The sequence below is a fragment of the Pristiophorus japonicus genome, unplaced genomic scaffold (genome assembly GCF_044704955.1).
Source record: "Pristiophorus japonicus isolate sPriJap1 unplaced genomic scaffold, sPriJap1.hap1 HAP1_SCAFFOLD_906, whole genome shotgun sequence".
NCBI lineage: Eukaryota > Metazoa > Chordata > Chondrichthyes > Pristiophoridae > Pristiophorus > Pristiophorus japonicus.
Genome location: NW_027254831.1, coordinates 82,037 through 93,306, shown reverse-complemented (window position 1 = coordinate 93,306; position 11,270 = coordinate 82,037). Strand labels below are relative to the sequence as shown.

At 47.2% G+C, this 11,270-nt stretch overlaps 1 long non-coding RNA gene across 1 annotated transcript; it reads right to left on the bottom strand.

The window, feature by feature from the left end:
• Positions 1-511: 511 nt before the first annotated feature.
• On the bottom strand, positions 512-10,938 carry LOC139257745 (uncharacterized). The gene is made up of 2 exons (XR_011592321.1): positions 10,687-10,938; positions 512-686 (listed from the first exon to the last, which is right to left on the bottom strand). It is a non-coding gene; the product is annotated as an uncharacterized lncRNA (long non-coding RNA).
• Positions 10,939-11,270: the final 332 nt, after the last annotated feature.

Here is an 11,270-nt window from a genome sequence, read left to right as displayed (position 1 = left end):
CGGTTAAATAAAATAGTCAGTTGGTTTATAGCCAGAGCTTCAGTTGGATATTCATCGACCGAAGATGGGACATATTTCAGGAAGCCTGAGTATCTGTGAATCATGGACGGGGGAGAGCAGGAGCATAAAATCACCCCAACTCTCAATTCCTTCTCTGTGGGATTAGGTACTTTGTGGCCTTCCAGTTGGCCTCAGGGCAGGTGGGTTGAGATGGAATATTGACCACACCACAATATGAGGATAGGATTGGATTTGGCTGTAAGACAGCCTGCCAGCACTCATTGTCAAAGATCACACATGAAGAATGGCCATTTGGATGAGGTACCAGAGGGATCTCTTTCCATGTAAATGTACTGCAGTAAGACTCAACACACTCAGGAAGGGAAAGGGGAAAAGGAGCAGAGAATGTTTTAGTTGGGGTGGGGGCGAGAAAGAGGAAAGGCAAGAGCGAGAACATGATAGATAATTAGTTCACCGAGCAACATTAAATAATAACACTTCCCATGAGGTGTCCAGTAATGCTCAGATTTTATTTATTTTTATCTGCTGCCAGGACTCGGTCATGTTCCTGACCTGTCCGGTCGGTCTTGTAAATTTTTGCAAAGTTGCATCATTATTGAGACACCCTTCTGGTGCAGGGCTCATTAATATTCATCATGGAATGGATAGTTGCGTGATCAATCAACCTGAAATGGAACAGAAAAACAGGAATGTAACCAAAGATGCTCAAAGTGATTGAGATTTTTCCACAAAATATTGTAGGTGGAGGAGGTTAGTCACAGCTGAGCCAGTTCTGTCCTCACCTGATATTCACACCTGCTAAACACTTTACAGCAGGAGGCACTAGATAACAATCAAGAATTTGAACTTACACAACAAGGAGCTGATACAGAGCAGGAAGGTCCCCTGTCCAGATAAATCCATCTAGACCAGGGATTGATCTCAATCAGGGTCAGAGTATTGCTTTCATTGACTTCAATACCCTGGGTTACAGAGTGGTAAAAGTTTTCTAGTGTCTTCATTTCTGAATACTCAGTGATTGCTTGAAGTGCTGAAAACATGGTCACTTTGGAGTAAAGTTTGTTTGATGATGATGTGCCGGACAATGGGAAATTCAAACAGTTACACATCTGTGGTAGACTCAGTATTTGGATACCTGAGCTAGGCAATATTCCAGGGCAGAGAGATTGACCATTCAGTCTGGCTAAAGGGACAGGGGTCAGATCCCACTTTACAGGGGAGGGGTCGGGTTACACTATAAAGGGGAGGGGTCGGGTTACACTATAAAGGGAAGGGTTCAGGTTGCACTATAAAGGGAGGTCAGATCACTTTATACAGGATTGCATTTCTGAATAGATTCTAGCCCATCTGTAATGTTGAATGGGTGATTTGGTACATAGGAAAGAGTTGACCTGTAAATGAAAGTGAGCATTGATCGAGAAATGCAACATTGAGCCTCATTTGTTCAAATGTCAGGGTAGTTTAAGGCTACAACATTTATCAACTTTGGACGCACATCCTCATCAATTGCAATTTGCTATAAGGGCTAGAAATTCGCTATTGCCCCTGTTGGGGTGCTAACTTTTGTGAAACTGGAAGTTTTGCGCCGGGCGCTAATCAATCTCGCTGCCTGCTAAATTCAGTCTCAGTGCTCAAAGAATGCAGGGGAGTGCTAAATCAGGCACTAATGACATAGGTGAGTGGTGTTAGGCTCCAAGCAATAATGAATATGAGGTGTTGTGAAATTGGGAGTGAGCATTGGTGAAGGTGCCTTCCAGCATTTAAAGGGCAGGGTCACTGGGGTCTGCACGCAAGCCCCCAATGATTCGGGGAGTGCAGAACGGCAATATGCTGTGGGATGAAATGCAAAGTCCTTTGATGGCCCGCAACACTCTGGGGAATAAGCAGCCTTTTTTTGGCTCAGATTTATCCTGCGCTCTCTGCCACTCATAACTGACCTCTGGAATGGACATTCCTTGACACCTGGGGTGCATCCCTTTAAGTAGTGCCCCCCCAGACGGCTGGTTCACATCTCCGCTCCCTGGCGCTGTCGGTGCTGCTGAAGTTTGCAGATTGGGCGCCCAGCGCTAGCCTCACGTTACCTACGGCGGAAGGTGCCGAGGCACTAACTTATCACCAGCGCTATGGGGTCGGCAAATTTGCCATAAGGCGCGGGATTCACCCCACCGTGGCGCTACTGCCCAAGCTCCCTGTTTGTGCCCCCGCCAGGTGCTAACTGGGGGCGTTAACCTGCCAAATGTTTCCCCCTTAGTTCTTCTCACAGCATCAAGCTTAGTAATGGATAAGAAATTTGCTGAAGACAGAAAATGACGGTAACTTATTATAGGATTTATGTCGGGATGGGTAGAGTACTGAGTGGGATGTTTCGAGAATTGGTGTTGGGACCACAGCTGTTTCAGTGGCCTGAATCTGAAATCCAATGCAAAGTGGTCAAGTTAACAAATGATGCCAAACTAGGAGGGGCAGGTCAGAAACTACAGAGTAAACTCGGCAAAATATGAGTGGGTAGAACAATGGTAGATGAAATTTAATGCAGATAAGGGTACGATACTGTATGGAGGAGGGAAAAATGGGCAACACATGCACTGCATTAATGGTGCTGATATAACTAAGGGCGAAGTTGGAAGCGACTTCGCATTTTTAGACTCGATGCTAAACATGTTCAACAAATGCAGAGCAGCAATCACCAAATCAAATAGGATGTTGAACTCCGTGGCAAAAAGTAGAATACAAAACATGGGAACTAATGATCAAACGGCAGAGCTCTGGTCATACTGCACCATGAGTACTGGATCCAGTGTTGGTCACAGAGGCACAAGGGAGACATTTAACCTTTGGACGCAGAGCAGGGCCACAAGATTAATTTCTAATATCAGAGGTCTGAATTATGATGCAAGCTGGAGACACTTTGGCTCCTCGGCTGAGAAAGGAAGCATCTGATAGGTGATCTTTATAGAGGTGCACATGTTTGTTAAAGAATGTGAAAAGTAAATCCAGAATATCACATGGAACATATGCAATAATTTTGGCAGGAGATCAGCCCTTTACGCTGTTTCTGTCAGGTTTCCTGCCAAAGTTACGATAGGAGATCTGGAGAATCCCAACTACTTTAAATTGCAAACATACTTTGAATCTTTATCCACTAAGTGTTCTTATATCAGAAAGTTCCTCTTTCATCTTGTGATGGACACATGGAATGGACTCCCACATAGAGTAATGGAGGTGAGAACCTTGAAACATGAGAAATAAATGGATGCTGCAATGATCAGGTAGGATAGGTCAGGATGGATGAATTATGATGGATCGAATGACCTAACACATCCGTAATTATCTTCTGACAGTTGAGTCCACTGTCTGCCCATTTAAAGCCCAACCTCAAAATTGCATCAGGCAGATGTTCCCCTTCCCATTTTCTGCTGCTGGCTACCTGTTCCTCAGGTGAGAAATGGGCGAGTGGCTATTGGAAAACCAACCTTGATGGCATGCATCCTACAATTTTGAGGGAAGGCAGAGGCAGACTAGCATAGGCTGTGACCATAATCTTCCAAATATTCTTTAATATGGAAGCTGTGTTCATGGAGGGTTAATCAAATGGGACTCGTACTGATTTATCTTTATATTAATTTAATTGTGTTCGTAACCTTTAAATTGGAACTGATTTCACTAGCTGTTTGATTTTCCTTTTAATATGGGAGTCATGAAAGTGGCAGGGAACACCCTCTTCTAGATAATTCATCTTCTCACTTCACACGGACACAGGAGAGATAGGGTTAGGTGTCTCTAAAGTTGACCGTGCTTGTATTGATACATAAACGGCTGTCTGCAAAGGCCTACCTGGAAGGCGACATCTGTCAAAAGGAATGTGGGCTAGTGAGAAAAAAACTTAACACATGCACAGGAGTTTGAATGCCTTTGATAGTTTTATAACAGACTTCATCCTAAGAGCAGGAAGTAGAATCCACATGGGTGGAGATAAGAATTAACAAGGGGCAGAAATCACTAGTGGGAGTAGTTTATAGGCCCCCTAACAGTAGCTAAACTGTTCCACAGAGTATTAATCAAGAAATAAGAGGAGCTTGTATCAAAGGTAATGCAATAATCGTGGGGCGACTTTAATCTTCATACAAACTGGACAATCCAATTGACAGAAGTAGTTTGGAGGACAAATTCATGAAATGCATTTGAGACAGTTTCCTAGAAAAAGACATCATGGAACCAACCGGGGAGGAATAGATCTTGTCCTGGGTAATGAGATCGGGTTAATTAATAATTCCTAGTAAGTGATTCTCTGGGGAAGTGTGATCATAATTGAGTTTCAGAGTGGAGGGACTGCTATTGATTTCACTTTTATATTAATTTAGTTGTGTTCAGTCCCACAGGGATCTGTGTTGGGGTTTCAACTATTCACTGTATTAATGACTTCGATGATGGAATAGAAAGCCATATATCCAAATAAGCCAATGGCACAAAGATAGGCGGCGTAGGCAGTATAGATGAAAGCATAAAATTACAAAAAGCTATTATGAGATTAAGTGAATGGGCAAAACTGTGGTAAATGGATTTCAATGCGAGGTCATACACTTTGGACCTAAAAAGGATAGAACAGGGTACTTTCTAAATGGTGAAAGGCTAAAAACAGTGGAGTTCCAAAGAGACTTGGGGGTCCAGGTACATAGATCATTAAAATGTCATGAATAGGTGCAGAAAATAATCAAAAAGGCTTTTATATTTAGAGGACCAGAATACAAGGGATAGAAGTTATTCCAAAGCTGGACAAAGCCCTGGTTAGACCACACCTGGGGCACTGAGCAATTCTGGGCACCACACCTTAGGAAGGATATATTGGCCTGAAGGATATATTGGCCTTGGAGGGAGTCCGGACTCCAGGGGTTAAATTATGAGGAGAAATTACTCAAATTGGGGTTGTATTCTTGGAATTTAGAAGATTAAGGAGTCATTTAATCGAAGTTTTTAATATATTAAGGGGAACAGGTCGGGTAGACAGAGAGAAACTGTTTGGGTGGGGGGTCTAGGGCTAGAAATTTGGAGCACCTGTTTGGAGTGCTAACTTTTGAAATCATGAAAAATGAACGGCAGGCGCTAATGATTCTCAGCTTCCAGTAAATTGGCTGTTAGTGCTCCAGGAAAAAACTGGAACACTCATGAGCTCAGGAGGGCGTTATAGCAGAGCGATAATGAATTTCAGTGCAATGCAATTGGCAATTCATACTGACTCCTTCCAGCTCTTAAAGGGGAGGTTGCATCATTGTGCAGGTCTTCATTATCAGCATTGCTGGCTGTGAAGGCGACCTGCACCAACTCAATGCCCTGATCGCAATGGCTGATCCCACGCCCAGGGAGAGAGTTTGTCGTTTCACCAACCAGATATTGGAGGCATTGATTACGGGAGTGGAACGAAGGAGGGTAGTGCTGTTCTCGGCCACTGGAGGGAGGCCATTGCCCCAGGTCTTCAGGGCAATGTGGAGGGAAGTGGCCAGGGGGTCTTGACCAGTCAGGGCGTACGCAGCCTGACACAGTGCCGGAAGAAATTTAACAGCCTCACTCGCGTGGTCAAAGTGAGCATGTGCTTCAACAGGTCCTACATACAAGCATCTGAACCTCAGTCTGTACTCACTGTACAAAGCACCACACTCTCCCCACCACTCACCCACCAAGCATCTGTACCTACTTAAACTCACATCCACATCTCACGCCTTGCTTACAATTAGTTATTCAACAATGGCAGGCATATCTCCCAAACACATAGCTGAACTCTGACTTGCGCACATTCGTTTCTCTTTCAGGCCAAGGTAGCCCACGGCAGGAGGGAGCAGCAGAGAGCAAGTGGGGGTGATGCGCAGCTCCAGCAACTTACAGACCTCAAGGAGCGAGTACTGCAACTCATTGAGTAGCAGGGGATGGGTGGCCGTCGGCAACATCTACTCCATTGGAGGCAACAATGGTATCTTCATCCTCTCCTCCTCATCCCATTTCCCCCTCACGCCACCATCCTTTCTCACTTTCCACCTCCTGAGAATGCATTCCTTGCTCCAATCCTGCCCTCACGCGAGTCTTGTGCCTTTATGCTGTCAAATAATCAGCAACCAGCTGAGCAGCCTGTTCCTGAGGAGAAGAGGAGGACAAGCAAAGCACTGGGTCACTGCATCTCACCCGCAGGCACCACCTGAGATACTGGCACTACGCGATCTTTAGAGGCAAGTTTAGTAGTGGGGTCTACACTGGGTGATGCACCGAGGACTTATGGGCTGCAGCAAGGTCAAGGGGAAAGGGTAGCTTGGGAGCCAGCTCCCCGGAAGGAGAGATCGCACATGAGTTCTGCTGCACAAGTCTCAGATGAGGGCCTCGATGGGGAAGCATTCACAAGAAGGGTGATGGGCATGCACTCCAAAATGTTCGGTCCAATGGCTTGGGTGTCGGAGAGCCTCTTGGCAAAGGTGAGGAGTGTGGAGGAGTCTGCCTCTAACATTGCACAGAGCTCTGCCATGGAGCCCATCATTTCTACTCTGCAGAGGATGGTGGACTCCCAGAGAGACCGTGCGGATCCAGACCTCGTGACGCATGTCATGGGCGATGTGGCAGCTTCCACTGCATCACAGACAGAAGTGACGCAAAGTCTTAATGCTGTAGGGATGCTGAGGTGCTGTCCCGGGGGTGTGGCAGTGGGTCAGTGGAGCAGGAACTTGTTGTCCTCTTTCAGGATGACAGCATTCATGAGCCTGCCACTCTACCATTGCACTTGTTGCTGCCTCTCATCCAGACTGAAACCGCCCATCACATGTTGCGGTCTACAGCCGCACCTTCTCGGCCCAGAACTAGTCAAGGGCATCCTGCAAGGTTATTTGTAGTCTCTGGCAACAACAGTCAGCAGCCTACACTCCACTCACCCGAAACCATGTGATCTCCTGGGAGACCCCAAAAAACATGAAAAACCCAGGCCAATTTTGGAAAAAAAAATCTGGGAAATTATTCTCCGACCCATCTAGGCGATCGAAACTAGTCCAGGAGATCACTCTGGCCTTTAATTCCCTGCATGGGAAAGGAAACCTGCTGATAACCATTTACCGCCCTCCCTTAGCTAATGAATCAGTATCCTCCATGTTGAACACCACTTGGAAGAAGCACTGAGGGTAGCAAGGGCACAGAATTTACTCTGGGTAGGGGACTTCAATGCCCTTCATCAAGAGTGGCTTGGTAGCACCACTACTGACCTACTGCCCGAGTCCTGAAGGACACAGCTGCCAGACTGGGCCTGCAACAAGTGGTAACATAGAAACATAGAAACATCGAAAATAGGTGCAGGGGTAGGCCATTTGGCCCTTCTAGCCTGCACGGCCATTCAATGAGTTCATGGCTGAACATGCAACTTCAGTACCCGATTCCTGCTTTCTCACCATACCCCTTGATTCCTCTATTAGTAAGGACTTCATCTAACTCCTTTTTGAATATATTTAGTGAATTGGCCTCAACAACTTTCTGTGGTAGAGAATTCCACAGGTTCACCACTCTCTGGGTGAAGAAATTCCTCCTCATCTCGGTCCTAAATGGCTTACCCCTTATCCTTAGACTGTGTCACCTGGTTCTGGACTTCCCCAACATTGGGAACATTCTTCCTGCATCTAACCTGTCTAATCCCGTCAGAATTTTAAACGTTCCTATGAGGTCCCCTCTCATTCTTCTGAACTCCAGTGAATACAAGCCCAGTTGATCCAGTCTTTTTTGATAGGTCAGTCCCGCCATCCCGGGAATCAGTCTGGTGAACCTTCGCTGCACTCCCTCAATAGCAAGAATGTCCTTCCTCAGGTTAGGAGACCCAACATGAGGAAAAAACCTACTTGACCTGGTCCTCATCAGTCTACCTGTCGCAGATGCATCTATCTGTCCATGACAGCATTGGTAGCAGTGATCACCGCACAATCCTTGTGGAGACGAAGTTCTGTCTTCACACAGAAGACCCCCTCCATCGTGTTGTGTGGCATTACCTCCGTGCTAAATGGTATAGATTCAGAACAGATCTAGCAGCTCAAAACTGGGCATCCATGAGGCACTGTGTGCCATCAGCAGCAGCAGAAATGTATTCCACCATAATCTGTAACCTCATGACCCGGCATATCCCTCAATCTACCATTACCATTGAACCAGGGTTGGTCCCTTGGATTGATGAGGAGTGCAGAAGAACATATCAGGAGCAGCACCAGGCATATCTAAAAATGAGGTACCTACCTGGGGAAGCTGCAACACAGGACTACATGCATGCTAAACAGCGGAAGCAGCATGCTATAGACAGAGCTAAGCAATCCCACAATCAACGGATCAGATCAAAGCTCTACAGTCCTGCCACTTCCAGTCGTGAATGGTGGTGGACAATAAACAACTAATGAGAGGAGGAGGCTCCATGAATATCCTCATCCTCAATGATGGAGCCCAGCACGCAAATGCAAAAGATAAGGCTGAAGCCATCTTCAGCCAGATGTCCAAGTGGATGATACATTTTGGCCTCCTCCTGAGGTCCCCACCATTACACAAGTCAGTTTTCAGCCAATTCGATTCACTGCACCTGATATCAAGAAACAGCTGAGCGCACTGGATACAGCAAAGGTTATGAGCCCCGACAACATCCCGGCTGTGTGCTGAAGACTTGTGCTCCACAACTAGCCGTGTCTCTAGCCAAGCTGTTCCATACAGCTACAGCACTGGCATCCTGTCCACAAAAAGCAGGACAAATCCAATTCGGCCAATTACCACCCCATCAGTCTCCTCTTAATCATCAGCAAAGTGATGGAAGGTGTCATTGACAGTGCTATCAAGTGGCACTTGCCAATAACCTGCTCACCGATCCTCAGTTTGGGTTTGGCCAGGATCACTCGGCTCCAGACCTCATTACAGCTTTGGTCCAAACATGGACAAAAGAGCTGAATTCCAGAGATGAGGAGAGAGTGACTGCCCTTGACATCAAGGCAGTATTTGACCAAATGTGGCATCAAAGAGTCCCAGTAAAATTGAATTCAATAAGAATCAGGGGGAAAACTCTCCACTGGCTGGAGTCATACCTAGGTTGTGGTGGCTGGAGGCCAATCATCTCAACCCCATGACATCGCTGCAGGAGTTCCTCAGGGCAGTGTCCTTGGCCCAACCATCTTCAGCTGCTTCATCAATGACCTTCCCTCCATCATAAGGTCAGAAGTGGGGATGTTCGCTGATAATTGCAGTGTTCAGTGCCATTCACAACTCCTCAGAAAATGAAGCAATCCATCGCTGCATGCAGCAAGACTCAGGCTTGGGCTGATAAGTGGCAAGTAACATTCGCACCACACAAGTGCCAGGCAATGACTATCTCCAACAAGCGAGAGTCTAACCACCTTCCCTTGATATTCAACGGCATTACCATCGTTGAATCCCCCACCATCAACATCCTGTGGGTCACCATTAACCAGAAACCTCACTGGACCAGCCACATAAATACTGTGGCTACGAGTAGGTCAGAGGCTGGGTATTCTGCGGCGAGTGTCTCACCTGACTCCCCAAATCCTTTCCACCATCTACAAGGCACAAGTCAGGAGTGTGATGGAATACTCTCCACTTACTTGGATGAGTGCAGCTCCAAGACCACTCAAGAAGCTCAACACCATCCAGGACAAAGCAGCCCGCTTGATCGGCTCCCCATCCACCACCTTAAACATCCACTCCCTCCATCACCGGTGCACTGTGGCTGCAGTGTGTACCATCTACAAGATGCTCTGCAGCATCTCCTTCTTCAGCAGCACCTCCCAAACCTGCAAGCTCTACCACCTGGAAGGACAAGGGCAGCAGGCGCATGTGAGCACCATCACCTGTAAGATCCTCTCCAAGTTATACACCATCATGACTTGGAAATATATCGCCGTTCTTTCATTGTCATTGGGTCAAAATCCTGGAACTCTCTTCCTAACAACACTGTGGGAGTACCTTCACCACAAGGACTGCAACGGTTCAAGAAGCCGGCTCACCACCACTTTCTCAAGGGTAATTGGGGATAGGTAATCAATGCTGGCCTTGTCAGCAACGCCCATATCCCAGAATGAATCATTTTACAAAGCACCTATCTTCTGTAAGGTGTGATCTCCGCCACAGCCAGAAACAAATCCAGCTTTTGCTTGAAGGAATTCAGTGAGTCTGCATCCACCACACGAAACGGTAGCTCGTTCCAGAGGTCTACTATTCTCTGGGAATGCACTCGAATGCCCAAATCTTTCTATCTCCACCATCTTTAATGCCTTTTCCTGGAGGATGTATGAATGTTGAGCATTTGCCCTGCCCACATGCATAACACTGCATTTATCTAAGTTATACACCATTTTCCAGTCTTAAGATCTGCCTGAAGCAGACGAGCATCTTCTACAGTTCTAACACTTGCACAGATCTTGGTATCATTTGCAAATTGTGCCTGCCCCCAACCCCTACATCCAGATCATTAATAAAAATAGTAAAAAGCAACGGTCCTAACACTGATCCCTGGGGGTCACCAGTGGTGACCGATCTCCAAACAGATCCAAGTCCATCTATAACTACTTTTTGTCAATGTCCTGCCAGCCAGTTCTGAATACAACTCAATATATTTCCAGTAATATCAGAGGCACCGATCTGAAAGGGAAGCCTCTTATGCAATACCTTATCAAAATGTCACCGATCCTTGCAGCCCGTGTTCCCCGATGCAGGGCTCTTCGATGTCTATTTTTTTCCTCGTTGCTCATTGCCGTCGGATTGAGTTGGAGCCGAGTCATACAGGCCAGCTGCAACGTCGGGACCCAGGAGTGAGGTCGGGAGCAGCCAGGTCGGGACCCAGGGGCGAGGTCGCGAGGAACAGCGAGGTCGGGAGGGAGGGGCGGCAAGGTCGGGGCCCAGGAGCGAGGTTGGGAGGAACACCGAGGACGGGAGGAGGAGCGAAGTCGGGACCCAGGAGCGGGGCCCGGGAGAGGTGCAGTGAGTTCGAAGCCCAGCAGCGACATTGGGATCCAGGAGTGGGACAGGGTGGACCAGCAGCGAGGTCGGGGCCCAGGGAAAGTGCAGCACGGGCCAACAGCGAAGTCAGGAGGCCTACACTGCATTCTCTGAAACCCAGGGAGAGAGGACCTGTGGGAAGGACGGAGGGGGATAGTAGGAATGTGTGTGTGTGCTAAGCACATGCAGTGGAGCCTGGTCTCCAATCATCTTGGATCCCTTCATGAGGTTGTTAAACTTCTTGTGACATTGGG